General features: G+C 35.4%; 1 protein-coding gene across 14 annotated transcripts in view; it reads left to right on the top strand.

Moving 5' to 3' along the window:
* Nucleotides 1-14,335, top strand: part of BBX (BBX high mobility group box domain containing) — a 282,876-nt gene that overhangs the window by 121,622 nt on the left and 146,919 nt on the right. For 3 of the 14 annotated variants that reach the window (XM_058295903.2, XM_071214854.1, XM_058295899.2), the window contains exon 4: nt 10,981-11,098. The exons of the other annotated variants lie outside the window; for them this stretch is intronic. The gene's annotated coding sequence lies outside the window, so the exon portion shown is untranslated. The remainder of the gene's footprint in view (nt 1-10,980; nt 11,099-14,335) is intronic. 14 annotated transcript variants of the gene reach the window in all.

Raw genomic sequence — 14,335 nt, 5'->3', positions numbered from 1 at the left:
CTCTTGGACTTTAAGAAATGCTGACACCTGGACTTAATTAATGTATACCAGAAAGGTTGAGGAAGTCCATTTTAAAAAATTGTGAAGGAAGGGGATGTGGCTCAAGCAATTGAGCACCCACCTCCCACACAGGTGGTCCCAGGTTTGGTTTCTGGTGCCTCCTGAAAAAAGAAACAATAAAACAACTCAGGGAAGCTGATATGTTTGAGTGTTGGCTTCCGACATACGAGGTCCTCGGTTCAATCCCTGGTCCCCAGGACCTTAAAAAAATTGTGAAATTTTTGCCAATTTGACCATGTTTAAGGGTAGACAAAGTTCATTTTTAGATATTTTATTATGGGGTATTTTAGGATATTTCTATATAATTTCAAATTGATCTATGAAGATCATAGGTAAGAATTTGTTTTGTTTTGTTTTACATTGGCTTTTATAACCTATTGATTTAATTTGCAATTGTTCCTTCTCTATGGTGGTTATATTGTTATTTAAGTGTGCTTTAACATTTAAAAACCGTGTATTACCAAGCATCTCCTCATGGCATGAATATTCCTTTTAAGGTAATGTTTTAAGTTACTAAACATTACCATTGGCACTTCACGTGGACAAGTTTCTTTAGACAGCCAGTCAGTGATGAGGAAGAACTTAGTTTGTGAACAGGGCTCAAGTAATAAACAGCTATCATTTATTGGGGACCTTCTACATGGTGGGAGTACTGTTCTAAGCATTTTTAGCCATGCCACACTAATTACAGTGAAGAATTGACATATAAGAGAGGCAGTGAAACCTACAAAATGTGAGGTGAATCCACTGTATGCAGAGTAATATAGATTCATCTATCCATCCAGGCACCACAGGATGGGCATGTACGTGATACTCTTGTCTAAGCCTTCATTGTAGTTTTGAATACCTACTATGTTTTCAGCATATTTAGATTTACCAAGTAATTTAAATAAGTGTGTTATAAAAAGTGTTAATGAAGAAAAGTTTGAAATCACCAATGTCAATACCCTTAAATACCAAACCCCTTCCTATAGCAGTCATTTTGTTCTGGCATTTGAAGGACTGAGCTATACAACTCATCTTTCAATTTACTTGGTAAAGTGAACACTTAAATGAAAGAAAGAGTTTTCCAATTTGAAAGTTGAGTTGTTCCTGTTAAAATGATGAGTGCTGTCTTTATTATTCACTTAAATTTTCTCTTTTTATAGAATGTAAGATAAGTCATTCTAATAAAGCTAGGATAATATATCTTATTGATAGTAAATGGTGTCCCAGACATGTTTCTTACATTTATGAGTTTTTACTTAAGTATCAGAATCATATAATTTTTCACTAATTAATCTTGCTATAAAATATTTCATACATTGGAATTTGTATATGCCCCTGAAAAATTATTTTAGCACTTTTATTTATAAGTATCTTCTTGCCTCTAGATTTTGAGCTGCATAGAGATTAATATGATAAGCAGAATCATAGGACCTGAGATTACTCTGACTCAGCTGTTTACTATCATTGGGCCTAAGCATAGTGTCATCTGTGAAATGGGGTGAATACCAGTTACCAGTCACTTAAGGTTGTTGTGAGGATTGAAAATGCTGGAGGGGATAGTGCCAACACAGACATGACAGGGACTGTTAGGAAAATGTATTTATTCTCAAGATGGATAGAGGGTCAAAAATGGCATTCATTCCTTGAAATTGACTTACACTGTATTATTGTCTCCTTTCACAACAAGAGCAGTTGTCTAGCTTCAGATTGCAAAGGTGTATCTGTATATTGAAAAAGTCTTTATTGAATACAGAATGGACTTTACTTAAATCATTAGGAAACATTAAATAGTATTTACTCCTTATATTGTTAAATATCCTATTTCCTATATAATCTTTAGTAGAGGTTTAATTTTATTTTAATTATATATGATTTTTATTTCTCCAATTAATTTTGGAATTTTATCAAAGCTTTATAAAAACTTAAAGATGTGATAATGTAAGGAGATCATTGTCATTCAGTAAAATTATTACAGTCATTTTGGAACTATATTATTGCTACATGCTACCAGTATTAATAAGATTATTACCCCAGTGTGTAAATTATTTAAGCATAACAGCAAATTTTTATAAGTTGGATAATTTTCTTCAAAGACAGTAATTACATAAAGCAAGAATATACTATGATTTTTTAAAAAATTTCTCTCCCCTTCCCCCTCGCCCCCTAGCTGTCTGCTCTCTGTGTCCATTTGCTGTGTGTTCTTCTGTGTCTGCTTCTGTCCTTATCAGTGGCACCAGGAAATCTGTTTCTTTTTGTTGCGTCATCTTGTTGTGCCAGCGCTCCCTGTGTGCAGCTCTATTCTTGGGCAGGCTACACTTTCTTTGGTGCTGGGCAGCTCTCCTTATGGAGCACACTCCTTGCGCGTGGGGCTCCCCTACGTGGGGGACACCCCTGCATGGCAGGGCACTCCTTGCGCGCATCAGCACTGTACGTGGGCCAGCTCCACACAGGTCAAGGAGGCCCCCGTTTGAACTGCGGACCTCCCATGTGGTAGGCGGACGCCCTATCCATTGGGCCAAGTCCACTTCCCTATACTATGATTCTTAATGACTTTTTAAAGTATGATATCTATTTTGATAAACTATTTCATCCTGAAAACTATGAAAATTTTTAAGTTTCACGTTAACCAGCTAATTCAGTTATGACCTTACTCTTTTACTTCATTCATAAAATAGAAAAGCAAAACAAATTTTTCCTTCTAGTTTAGATCAGTAGTTTAGCAGTTCACAATTAAGAAAGTTTTTCTTCACTGATGAAAATGCTACCTCTGTGAAAATACTTACTTTCTAATAAATTTCATGTACATGAGCATAAACCAATACAGTTTGGTCTCATGCCTTTAATATTGGTAACTTTTTAAAATTTATTTTTAATACCTCTTAACAATATATCAAAACCTGTGTTGCGTATGATTTAGTACAATTTATAAAATACTTGATTCCTTCTCAAAACTGCTGTACAAATTAATGAGAATGTATGTATCAGTTTTACTGTTTATCACAATTTTGCCTTTTCCTCATTGAATATGTACACATCCTAACCCTAACCATTATGAATTTATATACTCTAATTTTTTACTTTTTCAATTATTGTATATGCAATGTCCAAATCTTTCTGGCATGTTTGTAAGAGTGGGTTCAACCAGGATCACTGTCCCTTTATAGTCTTTCTCCAGCTCTATTCTAGTTGTTTATTTTTAGAACCTGAACTGCTTGTAAGTACTCTTACTGGAAAAATATTTTGTTTAGAGATAAAGTAATACTATTCTATTTTCTCTTTCTTTATCGAATAAGTCTTTACTGGAACTAATATGTGCAAGACAGTGTGTTAGATGCTTTTAGGGTCATAATTTGATAATTTAAGGCGAATTCTAAGAAGTTAGATATACAAATAAATCTCATTCATACAAATAACTCTCATTCAGAGTATCACAGAAGATCTTAATTCCCTGTTAGGAATATCAAGGAAGACTAATGGAATACTTTGGTGAAAAGCCAGGTGTAAGAAGGCCTTGAATGTCAGGGTGAATTTACTTTTTTTTTTTAAAGACAGATGAACAATGAAAGATTTTGCTTTTTTTTTTTTTAAATACACCTTGTTTTTTAAAGCAGTTTTGGGTTTACAGGAAAAATTGTGCAGAAGTACAGATCCTTCACATACCTCCCCTCCTCTCTGTACTCCCTTCCCATTTCCCCTACTATTAACAGTTTGTACTAGTGTGGTATATTTATTGCAATTGATGAATCAATATTGTTATATTATTTTAATTAAAGTCCATAGTTGACACTAGTGTTCACTCTTTGTTGCACAATTATATGGGTTTTGACAAACGTGTAATGTTATGTTTCTGCCATCGGAGTATTATACGGAATAGTTTCACTCCCCTAAACATTCCATGTGCTCTACCTATGCTTCTTTCATTCTCTTCACTCAAATTCCAGGCAACACTGATCTTTTTACTGACTCTGAAATTATGCCTTTTCAGAATGTCATAATGTGGGAATCATACAGTATGTAACCTTTCAGACTGAGTTCTTTAATTTAGGGTTAAGGTTCCTCCATGTCTTTTGTGACTTGGTTGCTCATTTCTTTTTATCCCTGAATAATATTCCACTGTGTGGATGTACCACAGTTTATCCTTTCACTTATTGAAGGACATCTTGGCTGCTTCTAGATTTTGACAGTTATGAATATGATCTGCTTTTAAACATTCATGTGCAGGCATTTGTGTGTGTGTATTTAGTGATTATAAATTTAGCTTTCACTGTGTTACTCAAAGATGACATAATGACTTCCAGTTATCTGTTACCTGAACCAGTTTAAAAAAGTACTTATCTCCAGAACTTGGTAATGAATTAACCTTTTGTTAATGTGGTAGTTAGAAAACAGTAGAAGGGAAGAAAGTTGGGGGTATTTGAAAAGGAAGCCAAAGATAGGCTTTTAAATGTTGTTCAAAAGTGTGCTAATACTACTACCAGAATTAGGGAGTTGGTAGTAGAAACTGATACGGGGGATGAAGAGGTTAAGTTTGTGATGGATTGCATTTGAAATGTAAAAGGGACATTCATGTGATTATGCTTAGAATATCGTTATAAATTTGAGATGAGTTTTTTTTTTTAAGAGATTAAATCCAAAGATAGCTGTAGCTTGAGAGAGGGGTAGAGCCGAGCTTTGAAAATTGGTGAAAACAGAGAATATAGCCAAGAACAGATCTTTTGCAAATACCTACTTCTTGGTGGTGGTGGTGTGTGTGTTTAACAGGCAGGCAAGCGTGTCTTTATTCAAAGGTTACTATAGTAGGGAAGAGAACAGAAACCAAGTCTGACCTCTATTATGTGGAAAAAAGAGCAGCAGGATTTTTAAGGGCCAGGGTAGGTTGGGGAAAAGCACTGGAATGGGTGAGTGATTTACCGAGGTTGCAGTTAGGACCACTTTTGTTCAGTGTTTTCCTTTGCTGTGTTTAGGCCATCTGGATCTTGTGAAGGCCAAGGGAGAGGAAGAGGGAGATAAGGAGCTCTCTAGAAAGGCACCTGTCCAATGCCAGGCACCTACCAACTTTTTTGTTAAGAAAAAAATAAAGGGAAGAGGAACAGTCAGATCTTTTGGAGAAGGGAAATGTGGGCAAAAGAGTATAGTGACATGAAAGATGGGGAAGAGTTTCCAAGATCAATAATTTTTAAAAAAATTTCCTAAAAAAGGATTTTTTTATTGACTTTGTAATAATATTACATTAAAAATATATATATGAGGTCCCATTCAACCCCACCCCCCCACCTCACCTCTCCCCTCCCCCCCAGCAACACTCGTTCCCATCATCATGACTAAAAAAGGATTTTGTGTTTGTGATTCATAGATGACCATTCCTTTGGAGAAAGCAGTTTTAGTGTAGTTTGATCAAGACAGAAACCATATTTTATAAGGTTTCCAAAATTCTTCCTTTCAGTGCCAAATTCTTGGTTCTGTTTTTGGCTGAAACTACATATTGTTACAGAGTAGTCCATAAAGATTTATAAAAAATTCCTGTGAGCATAGAAGTAATCTTTAAATGTAACTTTCATTGTTCTTTTCTTTAAATATATTACCTTAGACTGCCTCAAATTCGAGCTTATCCGGTTGCTAATATCACTTCCTCAAATGTACTAAAGTGACTTTATTTAAAATGTCATCAGTAAACATACTTCTTAAATGCTAACCCCTAGGACTTCTATTTATTGTAATTGGCATTACAGAGTGATGATTAATGATGTCCCTGTCATGGCCAGCTTTTCTTTTAAACCAAGTACAATGATATTTCAATTAAAACCTCTTCTTTTAATGAAGAGCTGTAGAAAGCTCTTTAGAGTAATAGGCTACCTGGGCACTTACTGGGCTAAGAACAACCTACCTAGCTAGCTATTTTTGTTTCTGTCTGCAGAATATGGTTGTAAGGCTATACAAAACTCTCCTTAGTTAACAAATACAGTGTAAAAAGTTGTAACTGTTTATTATTTGCTTTTTATGTGCTAACTTCTGGTTCTGTATATATGTTCTTGTGTGTGTGTATTTCTTTTTTTCTAATCTTCACAACAACCCTTAGATGTGTAGATATCATTATTCCTTTTTGTATATGAGGGACTTGAGGTTCAGAACATTTAAATAAATTGTCTAAGCTTCTTGTCTTATTAAAAATACAGCCAGAGCCGGATGGCTGTGGAGTTCAATGCCATGTCAGTTGACCCTACTTTGGAGTTTGTGTTCTTGAATGTGATGGAGCTGGACTCAGATGTGACCTTTCTACACATGCCTCTTCTCTCATTTTACTGGACCTGTAGTTGGCGCTGGGGTTGGTATATACCCAGGAGACCTAAATCTTTGGGGCTGTCCATGTGACAGCCAGGCCCTGAGCCTCAGCAGACTTGCAGCTCCTACTCTCTGGTTTACTGGACTTACCTCGGCCAGCTAACAGGGAGGTGAGGAAGGTCAACCACCACACCAGGGAGCCAAGAGTGCCTACAGCTGTAAGCAGGAGAATTGCTTTAATCATCCATGTGGAATCTAAGTCCCCTCTCAATAGACAGGTGGAGTGGACATAACCTTCCCAGGGTCCACAGGATGGAGGAATAGAATATGGATTACAGTGGACTTACTGATATTCTACTATGGAACTATTATAATTAGTAATGGAAGATATTGTAGCATTGATGTGGAAAAAGTGGCCACAGTAACTGCTGAGGATAGGGAGAGGGAAGAAGAGATATGATGTGGGGGTATTTTCAGGACTTGGAGTTGTCCTGGGTGGTATTGCAGGGACAAATGCTGGACATTGTATGTCCTCCCATGGCCCACTGGGTAGACTGGGGGAGAGTGTAAACTACAATGTAAACCATTATCCATGTGGTGCAGCAGTGCTCCAAAATGTATTCACCAAATACAATGAAATGTCCCACGATGATGAAAGAGGTTGTTAATGTGGGAGGAATGGGGTGAAGGTGGTGGGGGTATATGGGAACCTCTTATATATTTTCAATTTTTAAAAAATATAATTTAATTTTTTAAAAAATAGAGGAAAAAAAAAAAACAGGCCAGTGAAGAAAAGAATAGAAGACCTAACACTATGTTTGGCTGATATGTTATCAATTGCATGGGAAATGTTATCAAACTAAAAAGGATTTTGTAACCTTTTATTGGTTAAATTTATAGGATAAAATGTTATAAATATAAACATTTCTAGAAGTGAAAAAACAAAAAAGAAAAAAAAATACAGCGAGGATTCAAATCCAGCTCTTTTCTGACTTTCACAGAGTGTTTTCCACATGGCCCACGCAATTTTAAGATGTATCTGAAATTGTGCTTTAACACCTTTGATGGCAACTACTTACCTCTGTTTGAGGGCTCAGGACCTCCTTACTTTCTTATTCTTTGCCTCTAACTTGGGGAAGAATGGGTCTTTTGTTTGCTAGTATAACATTATTTGCCAATATCATATAAAGTACATGTTGTCATAGTCCTCCTTGAATGAGCTGGCCACTATTCTATGTATTTAACACTGTTATAGATATTTGTCACATCAATTCTATCAGGTCGGTGCTTTTTTCCTTTTCCCCCAATGTTTATTATGAAATTCCCAAACAAACAGCATTAAACACTCATACACCCACAAAGTGTTTGCCATTAACATTTTACTCTTCTTACTTTATCATATAATTCTCTTCTACCTATCTGTCAGTCCATTTACTTTTTGAAGCATTTCAAAATAAACTGTACACATTGTACTCTACTTGATAATATAATACATACTGAAGTATCTAGGGGAGGTATGAATTTGACATAAAATTTACATTTAGTAAAATGCACAAATCTTAAACATATATTTTGAGTTTTGACAAATATATACACCTGAATACCTAAATACCTATCAATATATAGAACATTACTATTAGTAGGTGCTGTTTTTAGTCTCGTTTTGTATATTAGGAAACTGAAGCACAGAGGTTAAGTAATCTGCCTAAGGTCACACTGTTAGTAAGTGGCAGAGCTAGAATTCAAACTCTGGCTTCAGGGTTTGTGCTTTTAACCCCCACCATACAGCTGCCTGTGGATTATTTTACTGTGTTCCAGGATCTTTTACTAAAACATTCACAGATGCAAATGAAATGTTATTTTAACATGATTGTGTCAGCACGAGAGGTGTTACTATTGAGGTTAGTTGGAAGTATAAAGGCTCTTCTAGAAATGCATAGGTTCCAGGTAAAAGGTTCAAGTTGGGGGGCAGGGGAATAAAAAGGGGGGGAGGAGTATAGAATGACAAAGTAAGTCCCCTCATTTTGAAGTATCAGGGTAAATCTTTATGCAGTAACTCTAAATGTAACAATCTTTAAATGGCACCCTTGATTGATTCCACATGTAAAATGTAGAATGACAGTGAATTTCAAGACACTGAATGAATGACACTGAAGTTAAAGAAAATCCTTAACTGCCATTTGAGCAATTAAGAGTGGACTTACTGATATTCTATTCATGAACTATTGTGATTAGTAATCAAAGAAAATGTGGCATTGGTATGGAGAAAGTGACCATGGTGGCTGCTGGGGGTAGGGAATGGGAGGAAGAGATGAGATGTGGGGGTGTTTTCGGGACTTGGAGTTGTTCTGGATGGTGCTGCAGGGACAGTCACTGGACATTGTATGTCCTCCCATGGCCCACAGGGTGGACTGTGGAAGAGTGTGGGCTATGATGTGGACCATTGACCATGAGGTGCAGCAGTGCTCAGACATGTATTCACCAAGTGCAATGAATGTCTCATGATGATGGAGGAGACTGTTGTTATGGGGGGAGGAGTGGGGTGAGGGGGGTGAGGGGTGTTTGGGGACCTCATATTTTTTTAATGTAATAGTGAAAAAATAAAGACAAAAAAATTTAAAAAAAGTAAATTATGTTAGTATAGTTATGTATTAAGCATATTTTTGCTGTATTCTAATTAGTAGATTAAACTCAGGTTGTATACAAAGTATCGTTTCCCTCCTACGTCAGTCTCCTAAATAATAGAATTGACCAGTTTGGAATTTATAAATTTTTGAATTTTGAAAAAATTTAAACAAAAAAACCTGAATAAAAATCTTTTTCCTTTCCAAATAAATTGCATAACATCATGATATGGAACAGATTATATTCATTTTTGCGTGTGTGTGATTGGCAATATTTAGGTAGACTATCTCTATGAAAAGAACTTGAACTCTGAAGTATATTTCCTGCTGGGTTGCTTCGTTTCATTTTGTTTTTGAGGTACCAGGGCCAGGGATTAAAACTGGGACGTCATAAATGGGCAGCTGGCCCCCACCATGGAGCCTCATCAGTTCCCCTGAGTCGGCCCTTTTTGTCTGATTGCTTTTTGTTTGTTTTATGTTCAGGAGGCACCAGGAGCCGACCCTGGGACCTCCCATGTGGGAAGCAGGTACTCAACTGCTTGAGCCACATCTCCTCCCTCCTGCATTTGTTACCATATCACAAAGCACATCTTAAAAGTTGATAAGCACTCTTTGTTTACTACTGTTGGAAAAGCAGTCATCATATGTTACCTTTTAAAAAAAAACAAAATGTTCATCGTAAAGCGATAAAAATGTATGTACTTAGAAAAACCTCATTAGTCACTAGAGGGCAGAGCAGTACTGTACATTAGGCCTTTTTGAAAATTTCTGGCTTAAAAATTGCTCAGCATGATGGAAAATATATTCATGTACAATTGAAGAGAAATTTATTTTTATTCTTATTGACTATCCTTACTTGAAATACAATAACATGTTTACACTTGTATCAAAAGTGCTTTCCTCGTAATTACTTCTATTGCTTCTAAAAGAGCATTAGAAAGGGTTTAAGAAATATTCCTCATGAGAAAATACTAATGCCTATGAAGAGTGGTACATTAAATCATTTCTGCTGTATGTAATATCCTGAAATTGGACTGTGGTATAGACTTTAGGTGAGACATTTTAGAGAAAAAATAAATTTGAGACCAGTCATTTGCTAGTACTTAGATCTAAGAATTCATTGAAATGTAGAACATCTTTGCACCTTTCTGACCAGCTGAAATGTGTAGAATCATGAAGACTTTGAAATTATGAAGTTATAAAAGCAAATGAACCCAAACTTTTTTTACTCTAGTTCTCTTTAAAATGTTAAAATTTAGCCAATTAGCTGTTCATTGAATTTCTGTTCTAAATTTTCTATCGTTTTGTTACCATTTGGATTTTTGTGACTTATTTTTAAAATGATTAAAGCTACTGAGTTGTTCTGATGAGTAATCTGAGCTGTTTAGTATGTCAAAAGGCAAAAAAATTTATCCTGAATTAGGTATAGTTTGAAGTGCATTTTATAAAAAGCTTGGATTCATAAATGATTCATTTCTAATAGAGACAACATAGGATATCTGAAAAAGCCCTTGATTTTGGAATCAGGCAGTTTGGAAACCCAGTTATCATTTATTGACTGGTAGCCTTGGAGAAGTCTCAGGATCTCTCTGAACCTCCAATTTTCTAAATTGGAAAACTGGAAATATATTTCCTTATCTACAGCAGGTCATTTTGAGCATCATGTGTGTCTGTGTATTTAGGTACCTCTAAAGTTGAGACTTTGCCAAGAAGAATTTTAATAAAGATAGAAGCTCAGAAAAACCTTAGAAGTAACTTTGAAATGCTTGATTATATTATAAATTTAGTAACATGAGGGCAACTATTACATGGTAAATGGTACCAAAAATGTGGTTTCAAAACTCAAAGCCAAGTTCAGATTGCTGACTTCCTTCCTGTCTCTGAGTTTTTCTGGCTGCTTAACCTCTCTAACTCCTGACTCTTTTTGCTCCTCTCCCCTCTTTATTTCTGTCTTCTGTTTATTTCCTTGTTTCCCCTCTCTGTTTCTCCTGACTGTCTCTGGTCTTTCTCTGTGTTTTTCTTGTCCCAGGCAACCTCAGGAAGACCCCAGCCCTCTAGCAGTACCTGGTATCATCTCCAGCATGTATATAGATGTGGAGGATTCACTGGGATATTGAGAAATACCAGAGGCGAATTGTTCCACTGTAGTAAGTCAAATTAGCATTTATTAAATGACTGTTGTTTACAAAGCACAGTTGGTGGTGTGCTTTGGGGGAAGAAGAATGAGTTAGGGCATAGCAGAGAAGAAATAACTTTCGTAAACTCGTTAGTGGTTCTAGCCAGCTGGACACACAAACAAATGAGAACAATGTGTTAAAAAGCTAACAAATAATCATATAAATGACTTGTGGTTTTTATGTGCTGAAGAGGCACAATGTTAATGGAATAGAGAAAGCCAGGTGGTATTAATCAGGTTTCCTGCAAGACTTTAAAATTATGTTTTCAAGTACGGCTGGAAGAGAGATGAGGAAAGAGAGAGTGGAAGTGAGTAATTTCTGTGGGTCTTGACAAACCTTGCCTATGAGTGAATCCCTGATGGTAAGGTAGTACAAAAAGAAGTACAGCCAAGTTGAGGACTTCCATAAATATTATTGGTACCTGTTGTCAGTTTTAGAATTTACAGAGTGTAAGGGTAAATTGTGATTATGAAGTAATAAAGAGTACTATGACACAAAATTAGTACAAACTATTAGAACATGATCCAGGACTGCATTTTAAATGCCCTATGAATTAAAATAGTAAACTGCAGTGCAATAAATATGTAGACTTTAGAGTCTATATAACAAGTATAGCAAGTTTTATTTCTGTTTTCCATTGGATGTTTGTTTTTAATAATATATTTCAGACTGTCCTACCCTTATGAATAGATACACCATGGTTTTCTGAGTTGGATGTGGTTTGAATCCCATCTCCACTAACTGTGTAACGTGAGACAGTCTAGTTACCAACATTGAATCTCAGTTTTCTCATAGGTAAACTGAATTTGACTTACGAGTTAAAAGAGATAATGTTTATGAAGTCCTGAGTACATGCTAGGTACTCCAGTTCTTATTACTTAGAGATACTTTAAGAAGTGCTATAAAATAGTTGGTTAAATTATGGTGTTATTTCTGAGAGCTTTTAAAAAGTAGTATCTAAATGATATTTAGAAAATACTATATATAATACAAAAGAATATTTATAACATATGAATAGTGTATAAAGAATAGCATTAACATGAATTACCGGATATTAGAACATTACTAGCATGTTTGTATCCCACTGTGTGCCTGGTTCAAATTCTATCAGCTTCCTTTAACCCACCCCCACCACAATGTTGAATGCTGATTTTTACTATTTTCCTTAATTATCTTTACAGGTTTTTTTTTTTAAACATGTTTATGTTTTCCCAAACAGCAATATATTATTTTTCTTGTTTTTTTGGTATGTATGTTTTTGTTTTTTGTTATTTTGTATCTTGTTTTTGAATTGTATATAAATAATAAAGTACTATGTGTTTTCTTTTGCAACATCTGTTTTTTCTGCTTAACATTATGCACTGGAGAGTAATCCCTGTTTATACTTATAATTGATTTGATCACAGTTGCATGGTGTTTCATTGTATAAATAACCACAATTTATGTGTCTACTTTCTTTTTATGGATATTTAGGTTGTTTACAGTTTTTGTGTTATTAGAAGTAAAGCTGCAAAGGAACAATTCTTGAGATTCTGGTACATGCCTCTTTAGGTACATATTGTCTCTCTAAGGTATGTGTTCAAGAGTGAAACTGCTTGATCATAGGGTAAACATACTTGAAAGTCCACAAAATAATGGTGAACTACCTCAGAACTTGTTCCTTTTATACACCTGTAATACTCAAAAATTATTAGATGCCTGTGGACATATTCATCACATCTTTATAAATGCTCTTTTGTGATTATTAATATACCTAGGCAGAAATTCAAAAATGGGAAAGATACTTTAAGTTGCCTATAATGTTAACCCTGATGACCTTTTTTTTTTAAATGTTGGTTTTGTATTTCTATCGTTTTTCTAAATGTCACTCATACCTTTTCTCAAACCCAGTTAAGTCCAGACATCCTGAAATACCCGAGTATGTTTCTTCCCAGAAACCTAATCATAATAGTGTAATGTTAATTATGTTAAATGAAAATCATCAGTTATTCCTGACTTTTAAGGACATATGCATTTTTTCACTTATTATTTTCTTTTTTTCTTAATTTGAGTTGAGATAGTGACCCAGAGAGGACTGTTTGCAAGCTGCACCGACTTGATTAACTGGGTAGTTCTGCATTGCAGAAGTCAAATGACTCAAGTTGTGTTTGCTACTCCTTCACCATTTCTGCTCCTCACTTTTGTTTTTCTCAGCCAATGACTTCTTTTGGTGTCTGATTATAATTTTACACTCCCTTCCAATATTCATATCTAAGTTCCTCCTAACATCATAATCTGTAACTGGCAGTGCCTTTTATAGTGACATCTCAATATTTTGCTTATTATAAGTTTGTTGCCACTATCTACTACATCCATTTTCAAAGGTTTTCCAGGCAAGGATACTAGGATCTAGCCTAGTGCCTGGTACTTATTATTCAATAGATCTAGCGTAGTGCTTGATACTTACTATTCAATAGATGTTTATTGAATGTAGAAAGACAAGATGTAAATGCCATAAGCACTGAAGTGCCTTTTTCCTTCTCAGGAACGATAATTTTCCTAAAATCACTGGGCAAAAATCAAGAGAACTGTAATCTGTTACTTCTGCCAGTAACTTACTTTGTAAGCCATAAGCAAATCATTCTTCTTGAGCTTCCCTCTTCATTTTTGAAAAGTGAATGTGGTTGGTCTGTAAGACTTTTTGACTCTAACATTTTTATATTCTGTCTTTTACTGAAATGGAAAATACTTTCTCATTCAATATCTGGGCACCACTACCAAAGGCTGAACCTATCTACCTACCTTACTGTGCTTTAGGCTCATAACTGTGTCACAGTGACCTGCCAGTTATTGTCTCTCATAACCCCACAAGTGGGGCATACATTGAGCTTCTTTTCCTCTCTTTGTTATATAGGGTTGATTTGTTCTAGAGAAAGAATACATTTATCTTCCTTTGAGAAAGTAATGAATGCTTTTGACTTTGTGATTTCATCCATGCAGGCAGCTCAGGCTTTGTTCAGTGCACTATCTTGGGACTTGCCTTCTTATTCCTCCTTCTCTTCCCCTAACCCCATAATTGTGACCAAGGCAGCTTGTTCTACCCTTTATTATTTGCTGTACAACTTAACCCCATGTCTTTTCTCTCACTCTGATTATCATCCAGTAATCAGAGTTATCCTTTACTGTTGGGACTTTCTTTGGAGTCAGTCTGCTGCTGGAGGTAAATTA

The sequence above is a fragment of the Dasypus novemcinctus genome, chromosome 4, assembly GCF_030445035.2.
Source record: "Dasypus novemcinctus isolate mDasNov1 chromosome 4, mDasNov1.1.hap2, whole genome shotgun sequence".
Lineage (NCBI taxonomy): Eukaryota > Metazoa > Chordata > Mammalia > Cingulata > Dasypodidae > Dasypus > Dasypus novemcinctus.
This window is presented reverse-complemented; position numbering and strand designations above follow the sequence as displayed.